The following is a 15,618-nucleotide window of genomic DNA, read 5'->3' on the forward strand; positions in this document are numbered from 1 at the left end:
TCTGGATTTGCAGTAGTTGCAGCCTGAGGATGTCCCAGTATGCACCACACTAAGGTCACCTTAGTGGGATGGCTGGAACTCTGGCAGATATGGGTGTGGGGGCCGCTTTAGGGGGACATCTGGGGCTGGGATGGACTAGGGTCCTGGTGCTCACTGAAGCAACAGGCTGGGTAGACACCCAGATCCTGCTCCTGTCTGTGCTATAAATGTGGAGTGGAAATTTAAACAATGGTGCTTGTTAACACCTTTAATCTCGGAAAGATTTCTAGCAATTCCCCCACCATTTAACAGATACTTTAGGGTTAGTTCAATTCTAGTCTAGCTTCCTTTTATACCACAGTTTTTTTTTCTGTGCCCCAATGTGCCTGGGACTGGTGTGGGCTAGGGGTTTGGGGATTGCTGAGACAGCAGGCCAGCTAGAGCACCTGGACCCTACTCCTTTCTGTGCTATTAAGGTGGAGGGGAAACATAAATAATGATACTTCCCAGCACATCCAGCACTGGAGAGAATTGTAGTGTTTTCCCACTGTTTGGAAGACACTGTAGCATTAGTTCACTTGTAATATAGTTGTCTTTTAAACTGTGGCACTTTTTTTTTGTGCCCCAGGGCAAAGAAACCTGCCCAGAGTCCCTGAGTACTATCCTTCCCCACTGCAGTTCACAGCATTGGGAGTGTGGTTCCCAACAGTACCCAGTGTCCATCTCTCCTGCCATTCTTTATGTGGTCCCTCTATCCTTTATTGTGCAAAGCTTTTCAATTAGCCCTAATTTCTTTAAGAGAAATTACTCTATATGTAGGTATAAATTCAGTGTGTCATATGAGAGTATGAGTTTAAGATCTTCCTATGCTGCTGCCTTAGACCCTCCCTCAAGATGTGGTATGTATTTATACAAGAGAATGTTTTTCAACCATAACAAAGAAGGAAATCCTGGCATTTATGACTACATGCATAAACCTTGAGGTGATTACGTTAATTGAGATAAGTCAGAGAAAAACAAATACTGTATGATATCACTTATATGTGGAATCTTAAAAAGCCAACTTTTAAAAACAGAGAGTAAAATGTGCTTGTCAGGGGCTGCGGAGCAGGTGAATCGGGAGATGTTGATCAAAGGGTGCAAACTCACAACTAGAAGATGAATAAGTTCTGGAGATCTGACACAACATAGTGATTTAGGCAAACAGTACCATATTGTATACTTTAAAGTTGCTAAGAAACTAGATCTTAAATTCTGTGACCACAAAAAAGGAGATGATTATTACATGATGTAATAGAGGTGTTAGCTAATCCTACAGTGGTAATCATGTTAAAATGTATACATGTATCAAATAAAAACACTCATGTGTGGAATTTAAGAAACAAAACAAATAAGTATAGGAGGAAAAAAGAGAGGTAAACCAAAGAATGTTGTATACCTTAAAGTTACACAATGTTATATGTAAATTATATAGGTAAATAAGGTAATATTATATAGGTATTATATATTATATAGGTAAATAAATAAATATTTCCAAAGTCCAACATAGACCTACTGGTATTTGTACTTTTAAAATAGCTTTATTGAGGTATTTTTGATATTTTTTTAAAAAATGGGCACATTTAATGTCTACAATGTGAATAAACACAGATATGTACACATCTGTGAAACCATAGTCACAATCAAAATAATAAATATATCTATTACCTCCAAAAAAAGAGAAAACAGTGAAATATAAAATGGAAAAACAAGAGAGAAACGTCATTGAAAAAAAAGGTGATTATTTGAAAATATCAATAACACTGAGAAACATCTAGTAAAACTGACAAAGAGAGAAGGTGTAAATCACCAATATCAGGAATGAAACAGGGCATATAAAACTACAGATACTTCTGTCATTAAAATGAAAAAAGGGACTACGAGAAAGAACTCTATGCATATAAATTCAACAACTTAGATTAATGAACCAATTTCTCATAATCCACAAACCAGTAATAAACATCCAATATGAAATAGGTAAATTGAAAGTCCTAAGAAAATTGAATCCAAAATTTGAAAGTATGTGAGAAAAGAAATCTTCAGGTTCGCATGGTTTCACTATAATATTATACCAAATATTTAGGGAGGAATTTGTACTAAATCTATATGGAATGTGGAAGACATCGCTTTTACTTTCTTGAAGTTTTATAACAAAGCGTGGAAATTAAATAATAAACAAATAATTATAAGTGTACTTAGTATTGGGAATTTTTTATACACTTCCATTGCACCATATACTTCTAAATACTCACGCATCAATACTATAGTAAAATCCAATCTTTCCTGGGTGAAAATGGGAGAAGCTTGAGGCTAGGGTGTAAGTATAGGGTGGATGTTCCTAATGAATGATACATAAATTGATATCTTAAGGATAAGTAGGAATTGACTAGGTAAAAAAAGGGGGGGAGAATATTCAGATTGTAAAGAATATCATTCTTGCAGCTTTAAGATGGAGGAGGGCTTGGCATGTTGAAAGAACTGAGAGGTCTAATGTGGTTGGAGTGGAAATAGAAAGGTTGCAAATGGAGATAGATAAAACTGGGAAACAAAATTTAACTTTGTGGGTCAAGTTAAGTATTTGGGGCTTTCTCCAATGAGCATTTGAAAGGCACTGAAGCAGAGATGAGATACAATCAAATGCTCATTTTTCAAAGATCACTTTGGTGAATGTGTGAAGGATTGCAGGGGCATAAGAACAGTTGTAAGTGGATTGATTAAGAGACTATTAGGCCAGTCTAAAGGTGAGAGTGGATTAGCCTGGATTCATGACTGAATGTATGGAGGGAAGAAGATGGAATGAAAATATTTTAGAGACAAAATAAGCAAATTTACTGATAGGTTGTCTGTGGAGGGTGATGGCGAGGGAGAAAGACAGGATGGCTTTTACAATCCTCTCTTTGTCTGCAAAGTTGGTGTTGTCACCAATGAGAACATTCCCAGTATATGTAATATGCCTGGCACAGAACCTGATATATAGTAGGTGCTCTGGAAGTGTGAATTCCCTTATACTTTAGTAATAATATAAACAAAACAAAACCTAAAGCCCAGTTTTCCCATTCCTTAGATGGCATTTGCTTCACTGAAGGGAACCTTGGGAGACCATCAACCTCTGAGGATTCCTTCTCATTATGCTTAATTTCCACTTTCATTTTTCCTTTCTTTGGGATAACCAGTGGTCTCATGAGCACTACCCCTGAATATACTGAATCCTTGATATAGGATAAGAAGATATGGCCTCTTCTCAGGAGGAGGATTGGTCTAAAGCAGATTGCAAGTTGATGACTGTGCTATGATGAAGCCTCTAGGGGCCTCTGGAACACTCTGATATTTGCATAATTTTTAACTTGGGTCAAAGGACATGGCCTCAGAACCCAGTCTTGACTGTTTTTATGATCTTCTCAGCAAAAGGGTCCCTATTCCTCATGAATGTTATTTGGCCAGAGGCTTGCCCTATGCCAGGATAAACCACCACCCCTTCCTTCTTGGACTGCTGCCCCCACACATAGAGGAAAATGGCTTGAAAGTGGTGCAGAGTAGGGAAAGCTGAGAAAGGAATGCATGAAGAAAAGCTGCCTGCAAAGAAAGATAAAAGCAAGGAATGCAATGGCCTGCCTGAGGGGCAAGGAAGGAAGCTAAGTGACAGAATAAACAGACCTCAAGGAGAACAAGAGTGAGAGTAAACACAGATGGGGAAGAAAAATAACTTATCTTCAGAGATTCACTTTTTGTGGTCTAAGTTGAAGCTCTGAGAGTCACAGCCAAAAGGGACCTATGAATCCTAAGCATAAGCATTTTCTCTGGTGTGAGAGATGTATTAGCTATCTGTGTGATCTTGGAAGCACTCTTACCACTCTAAATTTCAATTTCCCGAAAGCAACATGAGAGGGTGGGACTAGAATACCTCTAAACTGTACCAGCATGTGATTTTAGATGAAGATGAAAAATCAAGTGGGCATTACAGAATAAATAAAGTGACTTAGTTATTAGATAGTTGTCCCTGGCAGTGCAGAGAGTGGAGGGTAGAAGGGTCCAGAAGATTGAGACCTCTTTCAAAAGATACCATGCATAAAGCACATGCCACAAAGTCTGTCAAATAAATGCAGAACTTACATGGGGACCCACCAGTGGACTCCTGAGTTTTCTCTGAGTACATCCAAAACCTGGGATTTGACTCTGACTACAGAATGCCTACTCTGATGCCTTGCAACATATTTATCATCTCTGGCAGGTCTGCAAGTTTTGCTTATTTAAATGATACCTAACGTCCTCATTAGAGGAATACACACAAAAAAAGATAATTTTGAAGATCTCAATAATTTGTCCAAGACAATCAAAAAGTAAAATGTAAGCCTAATACATCACTTCAACGGCATTATCTAATTAGAAGAGGGACAAGAGCTAAGGGTGGGAGCTTGATAAAACAGAGTTGAGTTTAATATAAGAAAGAACATTGTAGCTGCCTCAGGGTGGGGATGGGGTCCATCACCATAGGTGATCACAGAATAAGTTTTGGAAGGTAAATATATCCTTCATAGTACTTAATCTCCTTTTATGTTACAGTTATTAGGAAATTTTAAGTTGCAAGGAAAATGAGTACCTGGATTAGCTGAGGTCATATCATGTTATACAGAGGTGTCTGGGGGATACAGAGGCCACAATGGTGAAACGGAATTGTGTGACCTCATGGAGAATGAGAATAATGACTCAGCATCATTCAAGATGTAACCACAGTTCCAATGGCTCAGATATCTGTTTGATCCTCCATAAAGAACACCATTTCTGTTAGCCATTTGTATGTCTTCATTGGAAAAGTGTCTGTTCATATCTTCTGCCCATTGTTTAATTTCATTATTTGTTTCTCGTGTATTGAGTTTGAGAAGTTCTTTGTAAATGTTGGATAGCAGTCTTTTATCTGTAGTATCATTTACACATATCTTCTCCCACTGTGTGGGCTGCCTCTTAGTTTTTTTGACTGTTTCCTTGGCTGTGCAGAAGCTTTTTATCTTGATGAAGTCCCACAAGTTCATTTTATCTTTTGTTTCTCTTGCCTTTGGAGATGTGTCATGAAAAAAGTTGCTGCGGCTGATGTCGTAGAGATTGTTGCCTAGGCTCTCCTCTAGGATTTTGATGGATTCCTGTCTCACATCGAGGTCTTTCATCCATTTAGAGATTATCTTTGTGTATGGTGTGAGAGAGTGATCAAGTTTCATTCTTCTGCATGTAGCTGTCCAATTTTCCCAGCACGATTTACTGAAGTGACTCTCTTTTTGCCACTGGAAGTTTTTTCCTGCTTTATCAAAGATTAGTTGCCCAAAGAGCCGAGGGTCCATTTCTGGGTTCTCTATTCTGTTCCATTGGTCTATGTATCTGTTTTTGTGCCACCACCATGCTGTCTTTGTGATCACAGCTTTGTAGTACAACTTGAAATTCGGCATTGTGACGCCCCCAGCTTTGTTTTTCCTTTTCAACAATTCCTTGGCGATTCCGGGCTTTTTCTGGTAATGTTCAAAATCATTAGCCATCAGGGAAATTCAAATCAAAACCACATTGAGATACCACCTTATACCAGTAGTAATGGCAAAAATTGAGAAGGCAAGAAACAACAAATGTTGGAGAGGATGTGGAGAAAGGGGATCCCTCCTACACTGTTGGTGAGAATGCAACTTGGTACAGCCACTTTTCAAAACAGTGTGGAGGTCCCTCAGAAAGTTAAAAATTGAGCTACCTTATGATCCAGCCATTGCACTACTGGGTATTTACCCCAAAGATACAGATGTAGTGAAGAGATGGGCCATATGCACCCCAATGTTCATAGCATCACTGTCTACAATAGCTAAATTGTGGAAGGAGCCGAGATGCCCTTCAACAGATGACTGGATTAAGAAGATGTGGTCCATATATACAATGGAATATTACTCAGCCATCAAAAAGAACGATTTCTCAACATTTGCTGCAACATGTATGGGACTGGAGGAGATAATGCTAAGCGAAATAAGTCAAGCAGAGAAGGAGAATTATCATATGGTTTCACTCATTTATGGAACAGAAGAAGTAGGAAGATTACATTTTATCCAACCTTTATTGGATACATAGCAGTAAATGGGCATCAGCCATCATCTCAAGAACATTTCAAGTATCTGGTTATTGTAGAATTATACAAATTTATCTCAGCAATTGCATTTATTTATCTAGATAAAACAAAGATCTTTTTCCTTGAGCCATTTAAACAAAGCTAAGGAAGTTCTGTATCTTTCCTGAGAGAACAGTGTGTCCCATGAGGGTGTCTATTCTAGGAAGATCAGTAGGAGAAGAAAGGGATAAAGAAAGGGGGGGTAATCAGAAGGGGGAATGAAGCATGAGAGACTATGGACTCTGAAAAACAAACTGTGGGCTTCAGAGGGGAGGGGGTGGGGGAATGGGATAGGCTGGTGATGGGTAGTAAGGAGGGCACGTATTGTAAGGTGCACTGGGTGTTATACGCAACTGATGAGTCATCAAACTTTACATCAAAACCAGGGATGTACTGTATGGTGAATAACATAACATAATAAAAATATTATTATGAAAAAAATGTAAAAAATTAAAACAATACCTAAAAATAAAGATATTATGGATGGAAAAAAAATAATTCAATAGAACCTCAATAATTTTTTAAAATCCCAATGTAAATTAAGAGTTTGAATAACTCTGATATGTGTTTTCTAAAGTTTACTAGTTTTGTATAAGTTTATAATATTAATGCACAGAAGAATGCAGTATGACTCAGATAATGTATTAAGAACTGTCTTTTTTTTCTATTGAAAAAACCACAATACCACAGTCTGATTACTGCAGCTATGTATGAAGAGTTCATATCTGAGTTATTCTTCCCACTTTATACTTCTTTTTCAAAATTGTAGGTATTCTGGTTTCTTTGCCTTTTCATCCACATTTTAGAATTATCTATTCTGTATATATATAAAATATTACTGAGATTTTTTACAGGAATTATTAAGCTTATATAAATTCGGGGGAGAACTGACATTTTTATTGTGCTGATTCTTCCAACCCATGACCATGGTATTTCTTTCCATTTATTTATGTCTTTTTGATTTCTTGTATCAGCATTCTATAATTTTCAAGATATAGATTCTATAGCCAAGGAAAAAAGTAACAACTTATGTGTTCAATTATACAGAGTTGTTTAAATAAATATGAAACATCTTTACAATGAGATACCCTGTAGCTGGTTAAATGATGATATAAAAATATAGTTATTTACATAGATCTTCACTGTTAAATATCAGAATATCATTCAAGTTTTTTGTTCTTCAGATTTCTGGCAAATGGGAAGCACACAAAAAGACAACTACTCAAATGGAAAACAAGTGCTAATTGTATTCACTTGGGCAAGATGGTTATACTCCCTCCCAGTGTAGATCTATAGCTTAGAGAAAGTAAAAGTTGTAATTTAGAAAAATTAGTGTAGGTTTGAGGCTTAATTGCTGCATTTTATATTCTCTTGAATCTGCAAAACTGGTCTGGGTACATTTACCCAACAAGTTCTATGGATGAAGATTAGAGTCTGTCATATACATCTATTGCAGGCAGAAGAAAAAGAGTTGGGAGGATAACTGAAATGCAAATTTGTGTTTTTTACTTAGTGTCCTTACCTCATAGTGTCCAGAATGTGGAGGAGGGTCAGAAGTGCATAGGCATCGTAAATGAAAGGAAAGAAGGATACTACTTTTTAGCAATTGTAACCTTGCCCATCAATACATATGTCCACTCCAAATTTTTCTAAATTAATAACTACTAAAAGAGCCTGGGAAGATGTCAGTGTAGGAGGACCCTGAGTTCAATCCATCCCATGTTTACAGCTAGATATCATCCACATCCAAGTCAATAAGCCAGAGAATGATCTGAAGACTGAAAGAACAAACACCACAAATAGAGGAGAAGCTGCATCTGAAAAGTTAGGAAGCTCAGAAAGCCTGAGGGAGGCTGCCCTCAAGAGGGAGAAAGCTGTAAGCATGGAAAGGACAAAGAAATGGGCCTTTTCACCAGGGAGTTCACATGGGGAAGGCTAATCCCCATAATGTTTGGCATTATAAACCAGAGGGACTGAATTCCATGAGTTTGTATAACCAGTGGCACTTGGAACCCGGAGCTTTAAAAGTCAGCTGACTCATCACTGGGTGAGCAGGGATTGTCACTGATAGCTGGGTTGCTGCCCTTAGACAGTAGCCTGTGTGGAGAGGCAACATTAAAATGGCAGTTTAAATAATGCAGAGGGCAAATGGGAGACATATCTGTTCATACTGATTTTGGACCACGTCGGGGGACTTCTCTGAAAGCAAGGAAGCTGGCAGGCTCTACATTCCTCCCCCACCCCCAGCAAAAACACAGAGCCATCTGCACGAGGTGGTGCTGTACAGACACTTGCTACCTAACTTACTAGCAGTGTGCCACAGCCATGAGTTCTGTAAAATGTCCCACTCAGGCCTGGGTTCAGGGCATATTCTGTTAAAGCCCAATGAGCACCACACCCAGCCACAATGCCCAGCTGCACTCTCCTGCCACCATCCTGCACTGGGCCAAACTAAACCCAGGCATCATCACATACTGTGCTAAGACTCATGCCGTCAGTTACACTGACACACAGTCCCCAGTTACTGTAGCACTTCAGGGGTTCTGGCATAGGACTATTAGCCTGGTACAAATTTTGCTGACACCTCTACCCTGCTCCCAAGTTCCCCAGCAGGCATGTACCCTCAGAGCTGCTGTGTATGGGTCCCATTAACACAACAGAGAACAAGCACAGCCCCTAAAAGGCAGAGTCAGTGCAGATGACTGCACTGAAAGGAAAATAGACTCAGACAAAAGAAAAAGATCACGGCATAAACAGTACACATAGGATACTCTCCTGAAGTCCCAGGTTCTGGTGAACAGTGGACACCTCCCTGCAGGGCCCTCCAGGACTTCCTCTTCAAAAAGGCACTACTTTCAGGAGCAGAAGACATAGTTGACTTTCTTAACACAATGAGACAAACAAAATGAGAAGGAAAATTTTATCTCAAATTAAAGAAAAAGATAGGGCCATGGCCAGATATCTAAGTGAAACAGATATAAGTAACATATCTGATAGAGGATTTAAAGCAATGATCATAAGGATACTTACCTGACTTGAGAAAACAGTGGAAGACATGAGTGAAGCCCTTAATATAGATATAAGGAATAACATAACAGAGATAAAGTGCTCAATAAACTAGATTAGAAACATGCATGATGGAATGAACAACAGAATGGAAGAAACAGAAGAACAGATTAGTCACCCAGAAGACAGAGTAATGGAAAGTAACTAAGCTGAACAAAAGAGAGAAAAAAATAATTATGTGAAATAAGAACAGACTTAGGGGTCTCAGTGACTCCATCAAACATAATAGCATTCATGTTATAGGAGTACAAAAAGAAGAGAGAGAAAAGGGAACAGAAAATTTATTTGAAGAAATAATAGCTGAAAACTTCCCTAACCTGGTGAAGGAAACAGACATCCAGATCCAGGATGCACAGAGAACTCCCATCAAAATCAACAAAAGTGGACTTACACCAAGACATATTGTAATTAAGTGGCAAAATATAGTGACAAAGAAAAAAATTTAAAGCAGCAAGGCCAAAGAACTCAATAACTTACAAAGGAGACCCCATTAGGCAACCAAGAGATTTTTCATCAGAAACTCTGCAAACCAGAAAGGAGTGGCATGACATATTCGAAGTGCTGAAAGTGAAAAATCTGCAGCCAAGAATACTCTATCCAACAAGACTATCATTCAGAACGGAAAGAGAGGTAAAGAATTTCCCAGACAAAAACTAAAGGAGTTCATGAACATTAAAACATCCTTGCAAGAAATATTAAAAGGGACTCTGTGAGTGGAAAGGAGAGACCAAAAGTGACTGCATGAAGGTAAGAAATAGAAAACCAGTAAGAATAAATATTTCTGTTAGAATCAGTCAAGGAAATTAAAAAAAAAGATATAAGATATAACAATATATACTTAAAATGTGGGAAGGAGAGGAAAAAAGAATAGATTCAAATTTAAACAACCATCAACTTAATACTGACTGCTGTATGCAGAAGAGGTTATATACAAACCTAATGGTAACCATATATGAATAACCACTAATAAATATGTAAAGATTAGAGAGAAAAAAATCCAAATATATCACTAAAGAAAATCAGCAAAACATGAAAGACAAGAAAGTATCAGAGAAAATCTTCAGAAACAACCACAAAGCATGTAATAAAATGGCAATATGTTCATATTATTAGTAATTACTTAGAGGGTGACTGGGTGGCTTAGTTGGTTAAATGCCTGCCTTCCGCTCAGGTCATGATCCTAGTGTCCTGGGATCAAGTCCTGCATCAGGCTCCCTGCTCTGTGGGGAACCTGCTCCTTCCTCTGCCTCTCTTTCTCTCTCTCTGTCTCCCATGAGTAAAAAAAGAACAAAACTTTTGAAGAAAAAAATAATCACTTCGAATGTAAATAGACTAAATTCTCTAATAAAAAGATATGGGGTGAAAGAATGGATAAAAAAACAAAGCCCATCTATATGCTGCCTTCAAGAGACTCATTATAAACCTAAAGACACCTGTAGGTTGATAGTGAGGAGGAGAAGAAACATCTATCAAGGAAATGGATGTCAAAAGAAAACTGGAGTAGCAATACTTACACTGAACAAAATGGACTTTAAAACAATACCTATAACAGGAGACAACAAAGGACACTGTATAACAATAAAGGGGACAATCCAACAAAAAGCTATAAAAATTGTAAATATTTGTGCACCCACCATAGAAGCACACAAATATATAAAACAATTAACAACAAACATTAAGAAACTAATTAGTAATATAATAATAGTAGGGGACTTTCACATCCTACTTACATAAAAGGGCAGATCATCTGAATAGAATATCAACAAGAAAACAAGAGCTTTGAATGACACACTAGGCCAGATGGACAAAACATATATATTGAGAACATTCCATTCTAAAACAACAGAATATACATTCCTTTTTTAAAATAATAATATTTTTTATTATATTATGTTAGTCACCATACAGTAGTACATCCCTGGTTTTTGAAGTAAAGTTCGATGATTCATTACTTGTGTATAACACCCAGTGCACCACGCAATACATGCCCTCCTTAATACCCATCACCAGCCTATCCCATTCCCCCACCCCTCTCCCCTCTGAAGCCGTCAGTTTGTTTCCCAGAGTCCATAGTCCCTCATGGTTCATTCCCCCTTCTGTTTACTCCCCTTTTTTTATCCCTTTCTTCTCCTACCAATCTTCCTACTTCTTCTGTTCCATAAATGAGTGAAACCATATGATAATTGTCTTTCTCTGCTTGACTTATTTCACTTATCATTCTCTCCTCCAGTCCCATACATGTTGCAGCAAATGTTGAGAAATCATTCTTTCTGATGGCTGAGTAATATTCCATTGTATATATGGACCACATCTTCTTAATCCAGTCATCTGTTGAAGGGCATCTCGGCTCCTTCCACGATTTAGTTATTGTGGACAGTGCTGCTATGAACATTGGGGTGCATATGGCCCTTCTCTTCACTACGTCTGTATCTTTGGGGTAAATACCCCATAGTGCAATGGCTGGGTCATAGGATAGCTCAATTTTTAACTTTTTAAGGGACCTCCACATTGTATTCCAGAGTGGCTGTACCAACTTGCATTCTCACCAACAATGTAAGAGGGATCCCCTTTCTCCACATCCTCTCCATAATTTGTTGTTTCTTGCCTTGTCCATTTTTGCCATTCTAACTGGTGTAAGGTGGTATCTCAGTGTGGTTTTGATTTGAATTTCCCTGATGGCTAATGATTTTGAACATTTTTTCATGTGTCTGTTAGCCATTTCTATGTCTTCATTGGAAAAGTGTCTGTTCATATCTTCTGCCCATTTTATGATTTGTTTATTTGTTTTTTTGTGTATTGAGTTTGAGAAGTTCTTTGTAGATCTTGGATACTAGTCTTTTATCTGTAGTGTCATTTGCAAATATATTCTCCCAGTCCATGGGCTTTCCAAGTGCACATGTAACATTCTTCAGAATGAATCACATATTAGACCACAAAACAAGCCTCAACAAATTCAAGAAGTTTGAAAGTATACCATGGATCTTTTCTGACAACAATGTTATGAAACTAAAAATCAAAGAGGGAAAAAAAAGGAAAGACCACAATGACATGGTAGTTAAATAACATACTACTAAACGATGAATGCCTCAATTGAGAAATGAAAGAAGAAATAAATGGTACATGGAAACAAATGAAAAATGAAAACACAATGGCCCCAAACTTTGGGATGCAGCAAAAGCTATTATAAGAAAGAATTTTAAAGCAAAGTAGCCTATCTCAAGAAGCAAGGAAAATCTTAAATAAACAACCTAACCTTGCACCTAAATGAGCTAGAAAAAGAACAACAAATGAAGCCTAAAGCCAGCAGAAGGAAGAAAATAATAAATATTAGAGAAGATATAAATTATATAGAAACTAAAATATAATAATAGAACAGATCAATGAAACCAGGAGTTCATTCTTTTTCTTTCATGTTATTACATTCAGTTAACCAACATACTGTACATTCTTTGAAAAAGCAATGAAGTTGATAAACCTTTATTCAGATTTATCAATAAAAAAAGAGAAAGGACTCAAATAAAATCATAAATGAGAAAAGAGAAGTAACAACCAACACCACAGGAGTACAAACAATTAAAAAGAAGCTACCCAAACTAAAACAGGAAGAAATAGTAAAATTGAACAGACTGATATACAGCAAATAAATTGAATGAGTGGTTAAAAACTCCCAATAGGGGTGTCTGGGTGGCTCAGTCAGTTAAGTGTCTACCCAGAGCCCTGGGATCGAGCCCCACATTGGGCTCCCAGCTCAGCAGGGAGTCTGCTTCTCCCTCTCCCTCTGCCTCTCCCCCCCTGCTTCTGCTTGCTCTCTCTTTCTCTCTCTCTCTCGCGCTCTCCCTCTCAAATAAATAAATTAAATCTTTTAAAAAATAAAAAAATTAGTAATAAATAAAATAAAAATACACTCCCAACAAACACAAGTCCAGGGCCGGATGTCTTCACACATGAATTCTAACAAACATTTAAAGAAGAGTTAATACCTGTTCTTCTCAAACTAGTCCAAAAAACAGAAAAGAAAAAAAAAACCAAATTCATTCTATGAGGCCAGAAATACCCTGATAGTAAAAACAGATAAAGACATCACTAAAAGAGAGAACTACAGGCTAATATCCCTCATGAACATAGATGCAAAAATCCTCAATAAAATACTCGCAAATGCATTCCAAAAATATGTTAAAAAATCATTTGCCATAATCAAGTGGGATTTATTTCTGGGTTTCAAGTGTGGTTCAATATTCACAAATCAATCAACATGACACATCACATCAATAAGAAAAGGATAAGAACCATATGATCACTTTAATAGACACATAAAAAGCTTTTGACAATGTAAAACATCCATTCATAGTAAAAACTCATCAAACTAGGATTACAGGGAAAATACAACATAATAAAGGCATGCATGAAAAACCCACAGACAATATCATCCTCAATGGAGAAAAACTGAGAGCTTTTCCCCTAAGGTCAGGCACAAGACAAGGAAGTCCACTCTCACCACTTTTACTACACATAGTACTTGAAGTCCTAGCCACAGCTTTCAGCAACAAAAAGATATAAAAGGCATCCAAATTGGTAAGGAAAAAGTAAAACTTTCACTCTTTAGGTTTATGACATGATACTTAATATAGAAAACCTGAAGGCCTCCACCAAAAAACTGCTAGAAACTTTGAATTCAGTAAAGTCACAGGACACAAAAATCAATGTACAGAAATCTGTTGCATTTCTATACACAACAATGAAGCAGTAGAAAGATAAATTAAGGAATCAATCCCATTTACAATCTCACCAAAAATAATTCCCTACCTAGGAATAAATCTATCCAAAGAGGTGAAAGACCTGCACTCTAATACTATAAAACTCTGATGAAAGAAATTAAAAATGACACAAAGAAATATAAAGACATTCCATGCTCATGGATTGAAAAAAACAAATATTAAATATGTCTATACTACCTAAAGCAATCTGTCTATACTACCTAAAGCAATCTACATACACATTTAATGTAATACCTATCAAAATGAAAACAGCATTTTTCACAGAACTGGAACAAACAATCCTAAAATTTGTATGAAACAACAAAAACCCTTGTCAGGAATGGCCAGCAATCCCTGTACCGATGGATGAAAGATTACTCCAGACTTTGCTGTGAAAGAAAGGAGAAGGCAAGGGGGTCAATGTTCAGAAGTGAAGACCCTTTGCTCTTCTTTGCTCCCACTTTTATTGGTCCTTCAGGATAATCACAAATCCTTATCACTGTTCCTCAAGCACAGGATGTGTGACAAGGGGTCTTACTGAAACCGGGAGGATCTGTTTAAGGGAAAGACACGATATGCTAATTTGCGTGTTCTACGAGTTCTGGTAAACATAGCCTAAGGGACAATGCCTACATCTCTTAGATCACAGGGTGGCTCTTTGGGCTAGGAAAGTTTCAGGAAGGCAACTCCCTGCGGCATTCCAACAGCAGAGTGGTCACACAGGCCTTGGTATTCCAAAGGCCTACATCTGACCTTCTCCAAAACCTTCCCTGCCCTCAGCGGCCTCTGTGTTACATTTTAGCAAGCCAGGTATTATGGCTGATATCATGCTCTACATTAACCCCAACATCTCCCCCCTTTTTGTTTCTTTAAAGTGGTAGCAAGTAGTTCTTGAGACTGTGTAGATAGACTTCACATCTCTGGCATGGACAGGGCATTTATTCCAATTTTGCAGACTATCATGAGAAGAAAAACAGTAATTATTATTACAAGGACAATTCCTAAGAATCCTCATTTTGTGGAAGAGAACCATGTGGCTGGGTTAAGCCTCTGAAGATTGTTAGAAAGAGATTGTCAAGCTTCTGTATGAAGCTTATGATTTTCCACCACCACCAGTGAGGTGAGGATTTGATCCTGTAGCTGCTGAAGGTCAAAAGATAAATTATCATGGAATGATCCATGCATTTGTTTCTTTATCTTTTCCCAATCATATATGGACTGATTCCAGGGCATGGGGGTAACACGGATGGATCTGTGAACCCAGTCACATAAGAGGCCTTGCCGATAGGCTAAGGCTTCTTGTTTTCCCCCAAGATATTCAATAGCAGCTTCCATTAGTAGAAGATGTCCTAATATTTTTTGATCAATAGTATGTTGAAGTTGAAATTCCCTTGTGGTATTAATAGCCAGCTGGTCCACAAAGGCAGCAGTCTGAATCGAGTGAAAAAGAGAGGCACCTGCCATGCTAGCGGCGGTAATCATTGAGATAGCCGCAGTAATGCTGGCAATGAGTAGACCCAAGAAGCGCTTGGGTTGTCTGATGTCAGATAATGCCTGATTCAGAATGCTAATGGATTTGGATTCTTTCCAACCTCTGGTAAGATTAATAGGGATAGTGGCATTGTTGAAAATAGGAAAAGGGACATCTGC

The sequence above is a fragment of the Ursus americanus genome, chromosome X (assembly GCF_024610735.1).
Source record: "Ursus americanus isolate L20-20 chromosome X, mUrsAme1.1.p, whole genome shotgun sequence".
Lineage (NCBI taxonomy): Eukaryota > Metazoa > Chordata > Mammalia > Carnivora > Ursidae > Ursus > Ursus americanus.